General features: G+C 43.7%; 1 protein-coding gene across 39 annotated transcripts in view; it reads right to left on the bottom strand.

Moving 5' to 3' along the window:
- The window catches only part of SORBS1 (sorbin and SH3 domain containing 1), a 249,691-nt gene that overhangs the window by 167,668 nt on the left and 59,619 nt on the right, over nucleotides 1-22,404 (bottom strand). For 38 of the 39 annotated variants that reach the window (XM_054503068.2, XM_054503067.2, XM_054503035.2 and 35 more), the window contains exon 2: nucleotides 11,384-11,475. The exons of the other annotated variant lie outside the window; for it this stretch is intronic. The gene's annotated coding sequence lies outside the window, so the exon portion shown is untranslated. The remainder of the gene's footprint in view (nucleotides 1-11,383; nucleotides 11,476-22,404) is intronic. 39 annotated transcript variants of the gene reach the window in all.

Here is a 22,404-nt window from a genome sequence, read left to right on the forward strand (position 1 = left end):
CAGAACATACTAAACATTGGTATTGCTGAAAAGCTCGGAGACACACTTTGGAGAAGGTAGGTGTAAAAACAAGCATTTCTAGATGGCCGTCTTGTATGCCATCTTCCAGGGATGGGTCCAGAAACCAGCAGATACACTTTGGTTTGTTTTTTTTAACTGACACAAAATGGTTCGGAGACGTGCCCACTCTCTCTCTCTCTCAAAGATTCCCTTTTCAATGCTCTGTCGGTCCTTCTGCTTGCCCCAAGAAAGAAACCTCCATCGTGCACTACCAGTCTTCAACACATGCTAAATCGGGGCAATGTGGAGACAGGGGAGGCGGTGATGGCAGCCAGGAGGGGACCGGCTGAAGCAAAAGACACTGAATATTTGAAACCACAAATCCTGAATCTGCAATTCCTCTATTTACTTAGAAACAGTTGCTGATGCTTACCCTGCCCAAAGATAAACTAGGACAAACCGGAAAGGGAAGGGGAAGCAGTGAGGTAAGGGCTGTTGTAAACCAGGCACCATGCATGCAGAGGAAAAGCTCCCCGCGTGGTCAGGACATAGTTTTCCTCCCGATGAGAAAAGTTAGATAACAGTATGAATAGTGTTATTAGGCTGTATCCAGGCACTAAGCAGAGGCAGAGGGCTGCTGTCTTCACACACATAAAAGACATTTGGAGACCACTGTGGTGTGGTGGAAAGAGCATGGCATTTGGAATCAGAAGAGGTGAACTTGAGTCCTGGCTCAGCCTAGGACAAGCTGTGTGACATCAGGCCAGGCCTTCAACCCCTCTGAGTTTCAATTCTCTGTGAACTATGACACAAATGACTTACACTAGCAGATCTTGTAGGTGTCTTTCAGCTGTATCATTCTGTTATGCTACTAATGATGCAACAAAAGAGTTATGCATCCACTCAGCAAGCATTTCCTGAACACATTCTGCATGCCAGGTCCTCCGCTGGATACGAGGCACAATCTTGCACCCAAGGAACCTTCCAATCCACATATGTGAGAGACTTATAAATGAGTCTCTACAGTACAAAGGGAGAGATGTGTGGACAGGGTGAAGGGTTCCAGCAGAGAGGGCAGACAGCAACCAGAAACAGTTGTCCAGGAGTGATTCCTGGGCTAACACTTGAGGTAGGTAATTAGGCCAAAGGAAAGAAAAAAAGGAACAGTATGTACACATGATAGTATGCACTCAGGAATGGCCCAGTAGGGCATGCGGGGTGGGAGGAGTGCTAAGAGATCAAAGGCCTTATAAGCCAAACTAAGAAAAGCTACTTCCAAGCACCCCCGGGCCCCTGTACCTCCCCTGCTGTTCACCTCAACAACTCCCTATATGGCCACATCAGGGTCAGAAACAGCTCCTCCAAGTCCCCTTATGTCGACAGCCAAGCAACCATCCCATCCCTGCCCCCAGCCCTCTCCTTTTGTCCCTGAGTCTCAACTAGCTCCACCTGCCGCCCTGCACATCCAGGCCACACCTGCTGACACAGAAGCTTCCACTAAGTCACCCAGCAGGCCTTGCTTTCAGCTCTTGCTCAGCCCCCAATGCCCAACCCATGTCAGCTGTTCCAAATAGTTTCCATCTTCCTCAAAGCCACAGTCACATCCCTCCCACCCACCCCACTCTCATGCTTAGTCGATGATTCCTACCTCCTCTGTTCCTGGGAATGACTGTCCAGCACAACTCCCATAGCAACCCTCCTGCCCACCTGTCCTAAGTTCCTTCCTACATGGTGCAGACAAAACCACGGGTATCTCTGCTTACAAGCACAACAGAGAGCAAAGAGAAAAACTCTATGAAGAAATAGAGATTGCATTCATCAATCAATGCAGGCTGTTGCCCACGCCTGTGACTGGGCTCTGAAATAAGCACACTTAGGTGGGATAAGGTATATGAATGTACTCCGCATGCCAAAAGGCCCTGTGTAAATATTAGAGCTACTCCATATGTGTTGGTTGAATAAATGAATAAACAAATCAATGAATTTGAGGCAATCTAAAGAGCTGCAAAACACACAGTATTATCAGGCTTAGGAACAAGGAATGCAGTCTAGAATTCGGCCAAGAAGATCCTTTCTAAAACCAGAGTTTTCAAAACTCTGGTCCCTCCTTTGCTCCTACACACACAGCCCACTTAATGCCAATCTGAGCAGTGCTGAATCATTTTAATGATGTATTTTGGCTATTTTGGAAATAACTTCCTAAAACAATATATTTAGTATAAAATACAAGCACAACAGGTTTAGTATATTGCACATATAGTACACTATACTTTGTGGGTGTGTATATACATTTGTACCATGCTCTAAATGCCATTATAAGCTCTTAGCCAATGACTGCTAACACAGGCCCACAGCAAAACACCCCCTGCAGCCTCCATTACACCATCCTGTGCTGAGCATGTTCTACAAAATGTTTTATTTTCTCTGCTAAAGCCTCTGTGCCATTTATTTTTTGTCCTGGTCACAATTTTGACTCTTCACAGCCAAGAGATGGTGTTCAACTGGCTTTGGACCCACCACAAAAAAAATCAAGAAACAATATAACCCAGGATCGTAAAATCCAAGTATTAGGGTAGTCCAAGTCTCATGAGCACTGGTGAACACGGGTAGGCTTACAGACCTCAGAGCTCTAGTCATCAGAAATACTCTGCAGGATGACAAGAAGATGAAAACTCTCTGCCTGGGGTTTACTCTGTACCATCTACTAAACAGAGCTACAGAATTTCCTCTCAGTGCGGCAAGTTCAGGATGATACCATGAGCTGGTGAGTACATCACTCACTATATTTAGTTCTTCTTTCGTGTTTATTACAGGCAGCCATGAGAAATAAACGATGATATTAGGAACCCATCTCTACTGAGACTCTGCCCTTTGAACCCCACAGAAGTTGTTACATGGCCAGTACTCCAGGTTTCCCCAGCACTAAGTGTGTGCAGTATGTGACAGAAGAGCAGAATTCTAGAATGTCAGAGCCTGAGGAAGGCTCAGACGTGATCTCATTTATCTCAGAAACAACTAAAGCTCAGAGACAGCAGATTGCTGTAGAGTTGGTGGCAAGTCACGTATACCAACAGTCTGATGAACTCTCACCCCAAAACCAAGAAGCCAAAAATGAAAAAGGTTGAAATTCAGTCTCCATCTGGGCTAGCATTCAGTCTTCAGCAGTCTATGAGAATGATTTCAGAAAGGAAACGACGACATGAGAAGAAACAGAAACTGTGGATCATGATGGCTCATAAAATAGGAATGATTCGGATTAAGTTCAGTTATTCAAGTTTTAGGTTGGTTGGGCTTTTTTGTTGGTGGTGGTGGTGTGAAATTCCTTTTCTAGAATCTAAGATGCTTTAGAAGGTACCAGACCCAAAAACTAATTCTTTGTTTCATTAAAACACTGGTGACTTCTGTTGTCCAGTTTTATATTTTTGTCTGACTATTAAAAGGAAAAAAAACTTAGAAACATTCAACTCCTTTGAGTTCAGTAGTTCATTTCTATTTGAAAAATAAAATGAAAATATTTCAGAGCAAATGTAATTAGTAAATTTGTATAAATGTTCCCAACATGGTATTTTTATGAGCAAATCACATTATACAAAGGACATTATATGTTTCAAAACTAATATAATGACTTGATATTTGTAAAGAATACTTTTAAAAAATTACATTATTGCTTTCTTTCCTTCCCCTTAGTTAAAAACACACAAATTTCTTTCTTTCTTTTTTTTTTAAGATGTAGTTTCGCTCTTGTTGCCCAGGCTGGAGTGGAATGCAATGGCGCCATCTCAGCTCACTGCAACCTTCGCCTCCCAGGTTCAAGCAATTCTCCTGCCTCAGCCTCCCCAATAGGTGGGATTATGGGTGCCCGCCACCACGCCTGGCTAATTTTTTTTTATTTTTAGTAGAGACAGGATTTCACTATGTTGGCCAGGCTGGTCTTGAACTCCTGATCTCAGGTGATCCGCCCACCTCCGCCTCCCAGTGTTGGGATTACAAGCATGAGCCACCAGGCCCAGCCATAAAACACACAAATTTCTCTATAGAAAAAAATATTTGTTTTACCCTACTGTCCCAACACTTTTTTCCCTATCATTTAAATTTTAGTTTCCTTATTTAAAAAGAGAGGTATCAGGCCAGGCGTGGTGGCTCACACCTGTAACCCCAGCACCTTGGGAAGCTGAGGTGGGCAGATAGCTTGAGGTTGAGACCAGTTTGAGACCAGCCTGGCCAACATGACGAAACCCCATCTCTACTAAAAATACAAAAATTAGCCGGGCATGGTGGCGCACACCTGTGGTCCCAGCTACTGAGGAGGCTGAAGCATGAGAATTGCTTGAACCCGGGAGGCGGAGGTTGCAGTGAGCTGAGATCACACCATTGCACTACAGCCTGGGCAACAGAGTGAGACTCCGTTTCAAAAAAAAAAAAAAAAAAAAAAAAGGTTGTTTTGTTGAACCTAAAGATCTCTTGATTTTTTAGGATAAGATTTTAAATGAATAGTAAGTTGGGGTGACAAAACCAAAAGCCTGAGAGGATCAAACAGGTAGCAAACAGGTGATGTAGGGACCACAGCAAATTGGACTCCCTCCCGAGGGGACAACCTCTGTTTCATTCCAGCCCACTGTCCCATGCAAGAATAGAGCCCAGTACTGCTAGATATTCTAGTTTTTCACCAGTAGCTAGAAATTGAATTTTGTAAAATTTTCTGATTTTTAAAACTCTGGCCACTAGTTTAAAAACTTTTAAAACACTGGTGTTTTGTGGCCAGCTAGCTTGCAACCCGGCCACAGAAGACAAACTGCTATAAACATGTTAATTCAGGGCACAAATAAATACAATGTCTAGAAACATGAAATCTGCTGGAAAACGAAATTAGCTGTTAGAAAACAAAAAGGGGCTGGGCATGGTGGCTCACACCTGTAATCCCAGCACTTTGGGAGGCAGAGGTGGGTGCACAGCTTGAGCCTAGTAGTTCAAGACCAGCCTAGCCAACATGGTGAAATCCTGTCTCTACAAAAAAATACAAAAATTAGCTGGGCATGGTGGCACACACTTGCAGTCCCAGTTACTAACGGGGCTGAGTGGGAAGATTGTTTGAGCCTGGGAGGTCGAGGCTGCAGTGAGCCATAATCGCACCACTGCACTCCAGCCGGGACAACAATGCGAGACCCTGTCTCAAATAGAAAGAAAACAAAAAGTGTAAAAGGTGTTTCTGCTTCCTCTTTTAATTAAAAGGATTAGCAACTCATATAAGAGACTATTTCCAGCTTTTGAGTCCATATTGGGACAATTCTGGAAGTTTTATTGAAGTTAGGCTGCCTTGAACATAGCTATCTTCCCCAGTCTTTCACCTAGATCTAATCAGAAAAGCCACCTTTTACAGCAGGCACCTACCTGCCACACAGAGCTATCCAGAAGCAGACACATTTAGAATGGGATGTGTGACTAAGCATGATAACTGGGCAGGGGAATGTCATCTCCTAAAAATGTAGAAATGTTATATATGGAAATTGTATACGTGCATATATACCTTAAAGGGGTTCCTGATCCTTTATCCAAAAAGCCTAAAAACCAATACCTTTCTGATTATAATAGTGAATGCTGAATTATCCAAAGTTCAACAAGCACAAATAATACAATCATCTTTTTCAAGCACACCTCTGCAGGAATCATTTTTTATTTAATCACTGCCGTAATCAGTAGACTAGAGAAATTCTCTTTGAGTGAGAAAAACATGGAGTGAGTCATCTCTATGTTGATAAGAAGACAGCAGGATGAGGGCACTGCTGTGAAGTAGGCATCAGATGGTGCCTTGTCTAAATTAGTCAGTGGAACAATCAGAATGATTTCTCCCCATGACGAGCAGTAATCACCGGAGATGATGCTCATCTCCTTGTTTTAGTGACGACCCCAACACAATTTAATGTTTACTTCTCCAAACCAGGGAAAAAAAAAAAAAGGAAAGACAAAAAATGTATTCCACTCTCTGTTTGTAGTCACTAGATGGAAAAAGAGAAAGTATCTTGTTTTTACATGTGGCTGGCAAATGTGCTAAAACTTCCTGTTTGTTTAAAAAGTACAAATACAAATGTGTAAATCTCTTGGAGAAACACCAACACCTAAGAGATGTCGCTGTTGCGTGAAATGGATATCATGTCATTGTAGGTCACAATAACTTTGGCCAGAAAGTGGCCTTATGAACCTCTGGTGATATAAAGCAATATGGCAGCCCAGGGAGATACTTCTAGACAATGACCCCTGAGAAGCTGCCCCCAACCGCACACACTCCAAACAGCAGTGTGGTGACTGGCATCATTGGTTCTGGACACTGAATTAGAATTCAGTTGCCACTCTACTCTTTCAGAGAGGTGGCAACTTATACAAATTCTATTTTGAGTATTTTCCTAGGGTAGCTGGAATTCTTAAGATAAAGAAAATGGGTTTGGATTGCTTTTTAATTTGTCTGAACTCCGCGGTTAGAAACTATCAATCACAAAGGATTCCAAATCCTGTTCTGTTCCACAATGCAAGAAGACCTTGTCTAAAGGGCAGCAGTGAGACGTTCAGTTGAAATGGCCATAATCTGCGGCTCAACTCATGGCAACCACCTCATTTCAAATCCATATTCGTCTAAAGCTGCTGAAAAAAGAAAATATTGAACACAAACAGCTTTAAATCCTTTTTAGAAATAAGGGAAAGGATGGAAGAAAGAAATTGGCCTGACATATCCTCATACATGCAAAATTTGAAACTCAAGTCAAAGTACTCTAGTCCCAAGTTGTTAATGAATGTGAAGCCTCAGACCAATTAAAGGCACTGTGAACAGGCAATGTCCTCAATCAAAAGACACATTGAGCAAGAGGAGTTATAAAACCAACTGGTGAGGAAACTTTCAATGTTTCTAGATCATTTATAAAGAATAAAAGGGATACTATTATTATCCTTTTTAAAGATAATACATAAACATAACACACACAAAAATTTTAAGTAGCTACCCATCTCAGGCCTCTCCTCCTGAGACGGTCTACAAATATACAAGCACTGAAGACTATTCTACAGCCTCAGTGGTTTTTTTGTTTGTGTGTGTGTGTGTTTGTGTGTGTTTAACTTAAGAAGGATACCACTAGTTTTTTAATGTCCCACCACTCTAAGTCTCCAAGGGCATGGGAAGATCCCATATATTTTTTATTCCTGAAATCACTTACTGAAGGAGGAATCAGAAGGAAAAATCCTCCCCCTATGAATGCCAGTAAGTTTCATTCTTTTTAATTTTATTTAAGTTCCACTCTGTGAGAAAAGACAACAAATGAAAACCAGGGTTGATGCCATTCATTATAAATACCGTTCCACTGAAACCCTCATTTGCCATAAACCGTTGGTCATAGACAGAACACTACACAATTAACGTCCATTTTCTAGAGATTACATGTTCCGGAAGTACCAGAGTGTACTTTTCACTCAAGCTGGGGAGTCTTGAAATACATGTAGAAGCAAGTCAGCACTGCCCATGCCCACGGGAGGGACAGACCCCATTCTAGAATGCTGCTGATCACCCTGCCCTCTCTCAACATCATTTCCACAAAAGGCCTGAGAAGACCACATGGGGTTGGGGTTGAGGGAAGGATTGAAAATGTTTTCAAAGAAGGAAATTGTGAGGATATTCAAAAGCTTTGAGGGCAGGGGGATTGGGGGGTTCCTAAACTGAAAGGCTCACAAAGGCAGTCAGACGGAGGAAGGCTCACAAAGGCATTCAGACGGAGGAAGGCTCACAAAGGCAGTCAGACGGAGGAAGGCTCACAAAGGCAGTCAGACGGAGGAAGGCTCACAAAGGCAGTCAGACGGAGGAAGGCTCACAAAGGCAGTCAGACGGAGGAAGGCTCACAAAGGCAGTCAGACGGAGGAAGGCTCACAAAAGCAGAGGGAGGAGTAGGCAAATAGGCTTTGGAGCCAGTGATGGTGGGAAAAGGCAAAAATGTCTATGGCAGCTAGAGACTGCAAGACTAAAGGAACTCACTAGGAGCCTCAAAATGGGAAAACTAAGGCGCCCAACGAGAAGATGGAAGAAGCTCAATGGGACGATTTGTCTGGGAAACAGACAAAGCAAATATGGGGCAGCTGCATTTTATGCCAGAAGCCCACAAATAGATGAAGATGTGCATGAATCAGAACTGATTTTCTCGTATCAGTCGATGGCAGTTGAGGGGTACAGGTGGAATGCATACATCTACCACAACCATTACAGTATATTTGTTATCCTGTAGCATTTATCCTTGATATTTTGAAGATAATCATAAATATCTTCTAACTTCTAGCCCTGTAAATCACGGTGCCTGTTTGGCCTTCTTCAGAAAATTTTATCATTTCTAACTTCTCATTGCAAAATTACTGATTTTCAGGTATGTTTTCACTTAGTGAACCCTCAATGAACTTTTGGATGATATAACTATTGAATGAGAAAAATATCTGAAATGTAATAACAGTAAATTAAATTTAGTCATTGAAATGGCTTGTAGAAGTTCCAGTGCCTAAGAGCAATGTAGCTTACAGGCTATTGGCAAAGGCTGCGGGATGTTCTTGCTTGCTAATAATTCACTCAGCTGACCAGATTTATAATTATTCAATCTTGAAACTAATTTTCTTGATTTGGGGAAGTCACAGCACTTCAAACTTTTTACATAAGGTGAGGCTTTATGACTACTTTTATACCATATTATCTCATTTGTATAATTCATATTTGCATAAAATGGAAACCATATTCATTAGCATGTCTTTATTTACTTCTTAGTAGGGACTCTATATGGAAAATATACCCTTTGCCTTCGCCTTCCCTCTTCCCTCTGTCAAAAATCCTACGCATCTCTTCCTTTCTCTCCCTAGATGATCTCATTCAGTCTCATGGCTTTAAATATCATCTATATGCCGACGACTCTGAGAGATACCATTTCCAGCCCCAGCCAACTCTACATCTTTATGGGAATATCGAATGGGCATCTCAAACCTAAGATGGCCCAACAGAACCCTTAGGGTCCCTCTTTGCTCCTTATCTCAGTGAACGGCAACGTCATTCGCCTAGCCAAAAACACTGGACTAATCCTCGACTCTTGTTTTTACTCACACCCCACATGCAACCTAGAAGGCTCTACCTTCAAAATGTATCCTGAGCCTGACCGCTTCTTCGTATCATTCAATCATCACTACTCTAATCCAAGCCACACCCTAATCTCCTGCCTGGACCACTGGAAGGACCTCCGATAGATTATACAGATTTGATTCTTGCCCCTAGAATCTATTCTGCACTCAGGATCCAGAGGAAAAATGTTAAAGCACAAAGAAGATCACATGGACTATGGCATCCAATCACTCTCAGAGTAAAAATCAAACTCCTTACCATGGCCTACAGGGTCTGGCTCCCACCTACTGCTCTTATTTCACATCACTCTCCCTCCCTATAAACACCCACCAGCCCAAGTCCAGCCAAACTGTTCCTCTACTAAGCCAAGCTTATCCTACGTCAAAGGCCTTTCTTTTCACTTGCTATTCCCTCTGCCTGAACACTCCTCCTCCTCTGGTTCCTTTACTCCACTCAGGTCTCTGCACAAAACCAATCTCCTTCTTTTTCTCTCTCACATACATAGAAGCCTTTTTAGACCATTCTTTCAAAAAGAGCCCCGCCAGCCCCTCACCTTGTTTTACTGTTTTCATACCACTCATTACCACCTGAAATTATACTGTCTATTTAGTTGTTTGCTTCCTTCATAAGTATTGCTCACAATACTTAGTGAACACCCATCAGGTGTGAGGTGCTCTTCTAAGAGCTGAGGATACAACAGTGAACAAGACAAGACAAGCAAAGACCCCTGTCCTCACAGAGCTCACATTCTTATGTATCATTCCCACTCAAATCTAAGGTCCAGGGAGGCATAGACACAGTCTGTCTTATGACCACTGAATCCCCAGAACAGTGCCTTGGCACACAGCAGGCATTAATACATATTTGTTGAATGCATAAGTGTCCTGCTACCTGATGCCATCTGCTTCCCTGAGGACTTCCACTACAGAGCCCTTCCTGCCTACCAGATGGGATTCAGGTTCTGGGACTCAGAATGTCACTGTGTCCCCTTGGACAGGGCAGTCTGGACAGCCAGCCTCCTGTGGCTGATCTGGTTCCCTAATCCTGGGCCTGCTTACCTAACTGACTGCCCTTCCTTCCTGTTCCAACCCCCAGCATCCTGCCAACTCACCAGTGGCCATCCCACTGGGATCTGTCTCAGTGGGTCACAAGAGCACCTGATCCACATCATAGGAGCTGACCAGGTAGTGTTAAACAGGCCAGCTTTTCTCTACAAAGAGTAGCTGAAATAAAGGTGCATGGGTTCTTCAGCGTCCCTGGCTCATGGTGGTCCTGTCCCTCGATATCTCACCTAAGACCTCCAACATCAACTAGCTGTCATACCTGGAGGCACTCTCACCTCAGCACTGGAACACATTGTTACTAAGGACATATTTTTGCCTCTTTCAACTGTCATAGAGGCAAGATGTGTACCTGCTGTGATGAGTAATTAAGTTTCTTTCAAAAAAGGAAGAACATTTGTTAACTGTGAAATTCTCTGATCTCAAATAAAAATGAAGGTAATTGTGAAATGTCAATTCATCTTTCAAGAAAATGGTAGCTATACTGGTAGGAAGGGAAAAAAAAAAGAAAGAGAGAATGGAAATCTCTTGAAGAACCACTCTGGAAGTCTCAGAAAATAAGTATTTAAAACCCATTATTTCCAACATATCAGTTTCACACTTTAATGTATCTGTTGGCTCAGAAGTGCCCTGCTTGAATACCCCTATGAGACTGGCAGATGAAGGTGTCTATGAACATCACAAAAGTCAAGGCAGGAAGCCCCAAACTGGTGGTCAGTTGAATTGGGCTGACTATGGCAGCCACACTGTAACACTTATATCTGGAATTCCAACTTGAAAAGTGTGTTAATAAAGTTAATAAATGTAGCAGATAGGAGGAGAATTGCCTTGCTCTACATCTCAGAGCCAAACAGTATTACCTTCTATTTGCCCAGGACTTTATTCTCCCTGGGCAAATATAAGCATTCGTGCATACATTACTTCTTGCATAGATTATCTCTTTTAGTCTGCAAAGCAAACATATCCTGTAAACAGCAGAATATGTTTCTCTGTCTGGGGCCTGGGAGGTCAAAGAATTCACCTACAATCCCACAGTAAAAATGGCAGAACCAAGTAAGTACCAAAACCCAGATATGCCTAGGCCCAGCCCAGTACACTTCCTTCTATAATAGGAAAGGACAGCATAGTTCTCTGCAAATCGCATTCTACAGTTAACAAAGTATTTCTCTTCACTGAGAAGAAGGAAAAAAACACATACATTCACCAGTGGTTTAAGGTGGTGGGAAGATGCATTGGTCCAGGAGCTCTGGGCAGAAAGGTTTCACCAACTCTTCCAAAGGATGCCAACTCCTGCAATGACAAATGTACAAAACACCTGGTGTGAATCACAGGCACCCTGTGGCCTCTCCCCAACGGGACTCATTTAAACACCATTTGCCAGGCAATTTAGGCGTAAACCCCTATCTCTTGTAGCCCGATTTCCTTCCCCACTCTGACTTCCCAAAGTAGAACAAGGATCTTTAATTCACCAGCTGAAATGGTCCCCATTAGAATCACAGGATCTTGGGCAGAAGGCAGCTTTAGAGATCATCTTTAATGGAGATTAAAAACCGAAAGCACAAGGGGTGACATCCAGCCTGTGGAAGTGTTACATTTCATCTATGGATATGTTTAGAAAATCTGAGCCAAACGTAAAAATCAGAGCTATCACACAAAAACTCAGATTTCTGGCTTCTCTTAAAGAAAGAAAAAAAAAAATCAGACCTGTCAACATGGCCCACATTTATGTCTGAAAATGATCAGGTGGTGCTAAGCATTAAAAGCAGTCACCCTTCATAGGCAGGCTTGGCTGCTCCAATATACCACAGTCCCCACCACTCCCTACTGTCTCCTCAATACAGAGAAGAACTGGGGTTGTCATTAGTCATTGCCCTTGCATTATTGTTTTTCTTGTGGTACAGAAATATTTTCTTCTACTTACAATTCTAACAAAAGTGGGAAAACAAAAGCGGCCTAGTTCCAAGAAAAAAAAAATGGTAGAGCACATATAGTAACTCAAGTTGGTAGCCTCACTCCTGTAGACATTTGCAACCCCCGAAGAAGTACAACATTCCCACTTTACATGAATTAAATGTAAGCAGGAAACTGACTTGCCCACTCCCATAGTTAGATGCAGAGGTCAATCTAGGTCTCTCGACTGCCTAATCCACGACTCTTTCACTATGCTGGACTACATACTAGTCTTATACTATTAAGCAAAAAAATTAATACAATAAACAAGTACACACACACGATTAACTAATTAAAAATACTTATCAAAAATACTTTCACAGAAGTATTAAAGTCAAGGAAATACAGTTCAAGCACCCCACTTTCTACTAAAATGCTTGCCATACATCAAAAGTGCTCAGTGTCCTAAACAGTCTGGAATACTCTTTATGCTAGAAAAATCTCCCTTAACATGCATCTTCAATACAAGACTGTAAATAAGTTTATGTGCAAGGTAACAGCACTGTAATAAGTAAGCAATGTTCAACAATAAGATCTTGATAGTACTTATTTATATCACTCCCACAAAGAATTTATTGATTCATTCACTTAACAAATATTTATTGAGCCCTATTACACTCCAGGAAGTATGCAAGGTGATGGAGATACAAAAGTGAACAAGACCCTCAAGTTGATCTGAATAAAAGATAAATCCAGACACTCAAAATGAATTATAAAATAATGGGTAATTGTAGTGATCTGCAGTCAAATGCTCTACCCCTGAGCTAAACCCTCTACGGTAAGTGTAGTGATCTGAGTATGCACCTGTGTTATGGGAGCACTGAGCAGGGGCACCTGATGCAGTGGAGGTGAAAAGATACTTCCTAGCATGGACAAAGGCCTCAGGAAATCCTAAAGGTTGGATGGGAGTGGACCAGGCACAGGGAGAAATGGAGGACAATGGAGGCAAAAGCAAGGAGGTGAGAACAGCCCCTATAATTTGGTCTTGTCGAGATCTCCTATTAGCTCTGGGTCTTAAAAGCCCCTGCCTGATGCCACGTGACCCAACATCTGCTGGGACTTGATCCACAGCCCTACTTATGCACTTACAGAAGTTTATCTTGACAAGTGCCCATATTAAAAATGTCACGGATTCAGCCCTGCTCCCTGGCAATGCCTACCTATGACTCCCTGGAGTCTGCTGTCCCAGAGTCTACAGGGCCTAAGAAACACAGTGGTAGAAATACTAAGCCTTCAGGCGCAGTGGCTCACACCTGTAATCCCAGCACTTTGGGAGGCCGAGGCGGGTGGATCACGAGTTCAGGAGTTTGGAGACCAGCCTGACCAACATGGTAAAACCCCATCTCTACTAAAAATAAAAAATTAGCTAAGCATGGTGGCATGCACCTGTAATCCCCGCTACTCAGGAGGCTGAGGCAGGACAATCGCTTGAACCAGGGAAGCAGAGTTTGCAGTGAGCCAAGATCATGCCACTGCACTCCAGCCTGGGTGACAGAGTGACACTCCATCTCAAAAAAAAAAGAAAAAAGAAATAAAGAAATACTAAGCCTTTCATGATGGACAAAAGACAGTAAATAAAGATGTTTTTCTCATACCAGTCACGAGGCTGCCCTGTCTATCTCCACCCCAGGGCCTGGATTTCCGCAGCAAGAAGCTACTACGTATTTGAGCCTCAAGCAGGAAGCTTTGTGAAAAAATGTTCCAGAATATCTGCCCATCAAAATCCCCACATGGAGTTCTCCTTTTCTTCATAGATAAGAAAGAAGTGAGTCACCAGCCCTGATCTAGGCTGAGGCAAAGCCGGGGAAAAGCACTCCAAAATACAGGCTGGAAAGCAGCACACAGAGGAGTAAAGACCGAACACGTGGTCAAGGGTAGGATTCCGGTTCAAGGCCCGTATGAGGAAACAAAGACGCAGAATTCACCTGAAGAATCGGAAGAGCTTCCCTGGATCAGTAACTAGTGGGCAGGTTCCCAAGTATGGCTGAAAATTAGAAACACCTGCAGAACTACAGCAACAAAATAACCCCCTATGTACCAGAGCCATTAAATCAGAATCTATGGTTTAGAGGTCCAAGCACTGTCCAGGACCTCCTCACAGGTGATTGTGATGTCCAATATGAAAAGAGTGTATTTCACCCAGAGGTCTCAGAAGCTCCAAAACTTCTTCAAGGACATGAATTCAGCATCTTCCAGGAAAGAGCCAAGGATCCAGATCTTTAGGGAAGTAGCACATCCCTGGTATGTTTACCCACTCTCTGCATCACACTATGACAACCACCACAACTTCTTTTAAATAAATGTGAAAAAAAAAAAAAAAGGAATGCCAGCAGCCAGAATAGCAAATGGGTAAGTGAAGTGGCCTTCCTCTTTGCCCCCATCCCCTATATACCATGACCCAATGTCAGTGCCTCTTGGTAAATGATTGGGGGTGTCCAATCTCAGCAGTGGATCTGAGCCTTCATACACCTGTGTGGGTTCACTGCTCTGGCAGAACAAAGGATGTGGGAGCATCCAGTCATTCAGGTGGCCTTCGAGGAATAGCTCCAAAGCACAGAGCACTCTGATCAGGTCCTTCCTGCCCACCAAAGCACAGGACTCTACCGATCAATGCAGCGCCTGCAAACCTGCCAAGCCCGGCTGAGCACTTCTCTTTCCAGATTTCCACTTTGTGGTCATGTAACGACCTGAGCAATCTCGAGCTAAGACTGGCAAAGTAAATGCCGTGTACCGCAAAGATGACAGACGGATCGGAGTAAATTGGCTCCCTGAATGCACCAGCCTGCAGAAATCTCTTCCCCCAACATTACAAGGTGCCACGAGGTGACCTTCAGGCAGCCAGCACCAGAGAAACCCACAGCTGACCAAGGTCAGCCTTTCTGATTGCAAGGCCCAGCAGCAATCCATACTATCCTTCCAAGGAACAAGGAGACAGGCAGGTGTCCCCATCAACCTAAGGATCCTCCATGTAAGCCATAATGCAAACTTGGAAGAGCATGGTGGAGGAGGAAGTTTAGGAAAAGCTCAAGATCATAATTTGCCCCCTCTTGGTGGTCCTCAATTTATTTATTTATTTATTTATTTATTTATTTATTTATTTTGAGAAGGAGTCTTGCTCTGTCACCCAGGCTGGAATGCAGTGGCGTGATCTCAGCTCACTGCAAGCTTCACCTCCCAGGTTCATGCCATTCTCCTGCCTCAGCCTCCTGAGTAGCTGGAACTACAGGCGCCTGCCGCCACGCCCGGCTAATTTTTTATATTTTTAGTAGAGACGGGGTTTCACCATGTTAGCCAGGATGGTCTCAATCTCCTGACCTCGTAATCTGCCCGCCTCGGCCTCCCCAAGTGCTGGGATTACAGGCGTGAGCCACCGCGCCCGGTGGTGGTCCTCAATTTTTAAAAGATCCACTAATTTTCCCTGCAGCACGGTTATATTCTGGCCTAAAACAAGACATTTCTCTGTCCCAACCCCCCAAAAGACTTCACAAGAGTTGTCCCAGGCCCTGCCAAAGACCTCAAACCATCATCTCCCTTATTCATCCCCCATCCCAAGAATACAGATCAATACCAACCATTGTGAAAGTCACCTCTGCCACCCTTATTCCTACCAAACATCAATCCAGACCACCCGACCCCACTCTGGACCACTCTGGCCTCTCCTGTTACAAGTTCTCAAAGCCCCATGTATCTCTCCTTCCTAGCATGAATCACTTATATTTTCACATTGTTGTCCCACTAACCTATATATGGACAGGGATCCATATAATCATTTCTGCTTTGCTTTGTTATTGCTGTTGTTTTAAAATTTTAAGGGGTCTTTGTTTGATGGCTCACTGTATCCCAGTATAGTACCTTGGAGCCCTCTGGTTTCCTTCAAAATACACCTCAAATTTCATGCCACTCAGCTCAGACTTAGTCCCTCTCTCCTTGTTCCAGATCCAAGGCCCAAGCTGCTTTCTGAGCTCACGACATACTCTCTTCTCCTTCTCCCTCCACAAATTCCAACTCTTCCATCAACAAACACAGGCAGTCCAGGGGAGCAAATGCCCAGCTGGCCCTGAGGCTGACCAACATGGGAAGGAAACAAATCAGAAGTTATCTATTTCATGTTTGGGCAGTGTTTTTTTGTTTTTGTTTTTTTTTTGAGACAGAGTCTTACTCTGTCGCCCAGGCTGGAGTGCAGTGGCATGATCTCGGCTCACAGCAACCTCTGCCTTCCAGGTTCAAGCGATCCTCCTGCCTCAGCCTCCTGAGTAGCTGGGACTACAAGCATGCACCACCATGCCCGGCTGATTTTTGTATTTTTAGTAGAGATGGGGTTTCACCATGTTGGCCAGCCTGGTCTCGAACTCTTGACCTCGTGATCCGCCTGCCTCAGCCTCCCAAAGTCCTGGGATTACAAGTGTGAGCCACCGCGCCCCACCATGGGCAGTGTTTTTTTAAATCACACTGCATTATTTTATTTAAGATGATGTTCTAATATGCAAAATGAATCCCTTTTCTGACCTTGAAAAAGACTTCTCTCTTTTCCATAACAAAACCCACCGGGGCCATAACCGGTGCCAACATCTCTAGGACCTGAACCCTGCTGAAGCTTCCCGGGTGCTCAATGATGAGGTGGCTCCCACTTCCCAAACACCTCTTGGCTGTGTTCCCATTGCCCAGCTGTCCTCCTCCTGCATCCATTGGCAAAGGAAGATGAATCCTCAAGAGCTTTTTAAAGCTCTTCCACCTACTCCACTGATTCAGTAGGAGGGAGAATGAATGTTTCCAAGTTCTCTGAATGACACAAAGCTCATAAAGTATAACAAAATTAGTTGAAAAATAACAAAATGAGTTTAGCTCTCCCTTCAGAAAAAAGAAAAAAAAGAAAGCATGCCTACTTTCAATGATTCACAATGACTTCACAATTTTTCCTCCACTAGGATATGTATTCTTCCTCCCAAAGCTAATGGTTCTCTCTCCTCCCCTCCCTAAGACAGCATAGGAACAGATCTCCGGAAACCTGCTCTATCTGATTTGAGACCCCCTGAAAAAAATCTCAACAAAGTCCAGGGTACCCCATGCCAGAGGGTCCTTCCCCAGTCTTTGCATTTGCTGTTCTGCCTGCAAAGCTCTTTCCCTTTTTCTCACCAGGGAAAGAGAGCATTCTCACTTTTGAGAGCTCAGATCAAATATGCTTTTTCACTGGGGCTAGCCCAGACTCCCTAACCTTACTCTCACCAGTAAAAGCTGCTTTCCTTGTAGACCCTCTCACAATCTGTAATTATCTTATTTATCCATATTTCCCTTTACGGGTTAGAATGTTGCCCAACTTGTTTACTGCTGTACCCCCAGCAACACAACACATAGCAAGTACTCAGTAAAACGTTGCTGAGTGGGTTGGCAGGCAAACAAGGAGGAAGAGGCAGGCCAGTGGGAACAGAGCTGACAGCCCTTTAAAGATGCCCCATGGCATCTTCATCATGGCATGAAGCATGGGCAGGACTTAATCATGGCCTCTAGAATGGGTCTCTTGGTTTCTCTTGCCTTGATTCTTCTCAAGTCTGTTGCTACTTAGATACTGGTTCCACCACCATATACCCCTGACTCCACCCCAATTGTTCAGACCTGGGTATTTCCCAGGAAACCCAGTTCCCATGTTTGGCTTCTCTTACTCTGCCTCCATTCAGCCATCCTCAGCTTCAAAAATTCAGACATCCACAGGGGTGTCTGACCTTTTATGACTTCAAGACCCTCAAGAATCTGACCTAAGCCCACCCCTCAAACCATATCTCCAATACCCCACTTTGCCCTCCATCACCACCAATGAGCTCACGGCTCAGCTCTCTGGATCCATCATGCCTAAACCTTTGCTCAGGTCTCTACTGCTTAAAACATCTTTCTGCTGCCTCATTACCTGTTAGCTTCCTTCCACCCCTTAAGTCATCCCTCACCACCACCACCACCCCACCCCCAGGCTAGAACTGATACCCTTTCCCTCTGCCCCACAGTCATATTTGCCCTCAACATCTGGAAATTATCTTTAATCTCTTTGTTTCCCCCAAATGACTGCCCCTTGATGGTTGGGACCCATCCAATTCATCCCTGTTGGCCCAGAGCCTGGCACATAGTAGGCACACAATAAGCATACACTGAACTAAACTACCTTGTTTTCTCCTTGACAATTCCCATTTCCAAAATGACTCTTTGCAGAATGTTAATACTCGGAACAAGTAACAGAAATATTCTGTTATTACGCATGCTTACTTAAGCCAACTTATAAGAAATAGCTGGGGTGGTAGTTTTATCACCATCATCATAAAACTGAAGACCTGAATGCTAACAGGCAGAAAGGTATGGTACAAAGAGTTCTGGGTTCAAGTCCAGACTAAGGCACTTGCCAGCAGTATAATTATGGGCATGTTACCTTCCTTCTCTGGCCCTAAGTTTCTTCCTCTGTAAGATAAAAGGCCCAGTCAGACACGAATGGTCACATACTGTATGATTCCATTTACATGAAATGTCCAGAATAGATAAATTCATAGAGACAGAAAGTAGATTGTTGGTTGTCAGGGAAACGGGGTAGAGGGGAACAGGGTGAAAATGCTAAATGGAGCTTCTTTTTGGGGTGACAAAAATGTTCTGGAATTAGTAATGATGGTTGCCAACCTTTGTGAATATACTAAAAAAAAATTGTCTACTTAAATGGTTAAAACAATGAATTTTGTGTCATGTGACTTTTATCTGACTAAAAGAAAGAAAGAAAGGGCTAGACTAGAACAGAGGTTGAAAATTGGAGGTCCAACGGGCCACACCAGGCCTATGGCATGTTCTTTAGACCTAAACAAAGTTTTCAATATGTTATATTTGCACAAACAACTCAAAAGCCAAAGATTTTCTTTTTAATTATTTTTTTTTTATAGTGATGGGGTCTTATTATGTTGCCCAGGCTGGTTTCAAACTCCTAGGCTCAAGCGATCCTCCCGCCTCAGCCTCCCAAAGTGCTGAGATTACAGGCATGAGCCACAGCACCCAGCCTCAAAGGTTTTCTTGATTATAGTGGTGATTATACAAATCTGCACGGGACTACATACACGTGTGCACATACACAAATGAGTACATATAACACAAATGATATCTGAATAAGAACTATAGATTGCAGCAATGTCAATTTCCTGGCTTTGATGTCATACTATACCTACATAAAATATTAACACTGGGGAGGTGGGGTGAAGGGCACACAGGATCCCTCTGTACCATTTGTTGCCACTTCCTGTGAGTCTATGATGATTTTTTTTTTTTTTTTTTTTTTTTTTTTTTTGAGATGGAGTCTTGCTCTGTCGCCCAGGCTACAGTGCAGTGTCATAATCTTGGCTCACTGCAACCTCCACCTCCTGGGTTCAATCAATTCTCCTGCCTCGGCCTCCCCAGTAGCTGGGATTACAGGCGTCCGCCACCATGCTCAGCCAATTTTTGTATTTTTAGTAGAGATACGTTTTCACCATGTTGGCTAGGCTGGTCTCAAACCTCTGACCTCAAGTGATCTGCCAGCTTCAGCCTCCCAAAGTGCTGGGATTACAGGCATGAGCCACCATGCCTGGCCTTAGAATGATTTTTAAATTACAATAACATTTATAAAGCCAAACATTTTATAATTTCAAAATGTGGCTTCTCCTTAAAAATAATAGGATCTGGCAACACTGGGCCTCAAGGATAACAACTGGATGGAGCCAGGTAGTAGCTGCTGCCCTGTAAATGGCCATGGCTCTCCAATTCATCTCCCTAACACCAAAGCTGAGTGTTGGCTGCCACTGATCCCAGTTGCATGCACTGGTTTTTCTCTTACAAAAGATAAATATTTATCTATCAAAAACAGGGAAATGAAAGGTCAAGAGTCTTATATTTCCAGAAAAAAGGAAGACCACAACATTTTTGTGAGTGAGGAGAACATTCCTAACAGTTTGGTCTTCAATCTCTTACCCTTCATCTCGTGCTACCTGCCTGACCTCTGAAGCATTTGAGGTTTAGACTCCCGGACTCTAACTCTTTTGGACCAAATTTCTTACTAAGTCAGCAAATAAACTTTAAAATCAAACCACTGGAAAAGAACACAGCTTAACTACACAATATCTCATTCTCCCCTAAGTATGTTGGTTCTTTCATCTCGCCTTTCCTGAGAACACAGGATCCCACTCTCAGCCATCAAAAGGAATAAGCCACCCCTTATGCAAGATCACATCCAGAAAAATAAGCAGAATTTCTTTTCTCCACTGAAACTATAGTTCTATTTAGTAAGGTAGGGAAAAGACCCTTAGAGTGTGCATTCCCCCACCTTTCCTACCACCCCACCATCCCACCCACTCGCGGAGAACGTGCTTAGAATGCAACTGTCCCTGAAAAGGGGGCGGGCATAGTCACAGACAACCCAAGTAAATTGCCAGTGAATGTTTTTAGCATAGCCATTTCCAATCAGGTTACACAAAAAGATCACCTGGGGCTCCAGGTGGAATTTTAATATCCTCTCCTCAGGTGACACGCATGCAGTCTGCCCAGCATGAATCCATCCTGGAGTGCCTGGAAATCAGTGATCTAGAAAACTCCGACCCCTGGCTACCTGGACAGCAGGGTAGGACATACGTCTCCAGCCACTAGCCACAGGTGGCAATTGAGCCCTTGAAATATGGTTAGTGTGACTTGAGATGTGTTGTAAGAGTCATGTACACATTGGATTTTGAAGACTCAGAATTTTAAAAAAGAATGTAAAATATCTGAGAGTTTTTTTAATGCAATTACATATGGAAATGATAATATTTTGGATCTACTGGGTTAGAAAAAAAGTGTTGTTAAAATTAATTTTGTCTGTTTCTACTTTTTTAACGTGGCTACTAGAAAGTCTTAAATTACCTTTGTAGCTCATATCATATTTCTACTGCACAGCCAGACTCAAGGAGACACTCATCATTCTAGAGTGGGGATTACAGTCATAACTAAAAAGGCAAGAAGGCTGGCCACGCTGGTTTCCACCTACCAACTGTGTGATGTTAAACGAGTTCTCAATCTCTGATGTTCAGTTTCCTCCCCTGTACACACAGGCATAACATCCACAACCTGGGCTGCTGCTGAGCGCACATAAAAGAAGAGAGCTGGAAGCACTAACCACGCATCTTCTTCCAGCTGGTACTCAACACCTGCACACTGCCAGCCCTTCTTCCTTCCCCGCCTTCCTTAAGGACACAAAATTTGAGTCCAGATCATCTGGCTTCAAATTTACTAACCACAACGTCCAGTTCTGCACGGTGGCAGCAAGTAGGACAGTGGTTCTCCATCTACAGGGTAAAAGGAATCACCTGGGAAGCCCAAATCTCCCAGAGATTCAGACTCTGTCCACCTGGTATGGGTCCAGGTATACACATTTCCCACAAGCATCTCAGAACATCCTGATGCCTGGGGTCTAGAAGTTACTTTGAGAAACACTGACACAGCTGAGAAATTGTGACCAATATCGGCAAGACTCCCTGGGGACTTCCCCAGCCAGTCAGACAGACCAGCCTCAACAAGGCAGGTGTGACCCACGGAGAGACCAGGAACTGGTCATAGGCCTTTTCCCAGCAGACGGCTGCCTTCCTGAGATCTTTCAAACCTAGGAAGGCAATCACCGTCTGCCCTGGGCACTGCTTCAAACATCAGAAGGCAGCTGATATTTTCTGCCCTCACACAAGGCCCCTCGAGGTAGTCAAAAATATGGACAATTTCAAGGTAACCAACAGCTTGGCCATTGGGCTAAAAAGACCTTGTTGAAGCCAGGCATGGTGGTATGGGTCTGTAGTCCCAGCTCCTCAGGAGGCTGAGGCAGGAGAATGGCTTTAGGCCAAGAGTTCAAGGCTGCAATGTGCTATGATCGCACCTGTGAACAGCCACTGCACTCCAGCATGGGCAGCATTGCATGACCCTGTCTCTAAAAAAATAAATAAATAATAAGTAAATAAGACTGTGATGCCTATTTACTTACCAGCAGTACCAGGCGGGTCTTTTTTTCTGCCCTTGACTGGTACTCTTGCCTGAACATTCTGAGTGTCAGTCTTCTGGATGTTACTCTTCCGCAGAAACATTGCTCTGCCCTTCTAGGAGCCGACAGAAAGAAGCTCCATGCACAGACCTGCAAGTCCCAGCAGGCTGTTTGTTCTGGGGCCTTTAGCCACTCAAAGAAGTCATCTCACTGAACGTGAATGTTGGACAGGCGGCTCACACAGATCGATTCGACCCCAGGAGGCACAGACAGAAGAAAGC

This window comes from Pongo pygmaeus, chromosome 8 (assembly GCF_028885625.2).
Source record: "Pongo pygmaeus isolate AG05252 chromosome 8, NHGRI_mPonPyg2-v2.0_pri, whole genome shotgun sequence".
Classification (NCBI taxonomy): domain Eukaryota; kingdom Metazoa; phylum Chordata; class Mammalia; order Primates; family Hominidae; genus Pongo; species Pongo pygmaeus.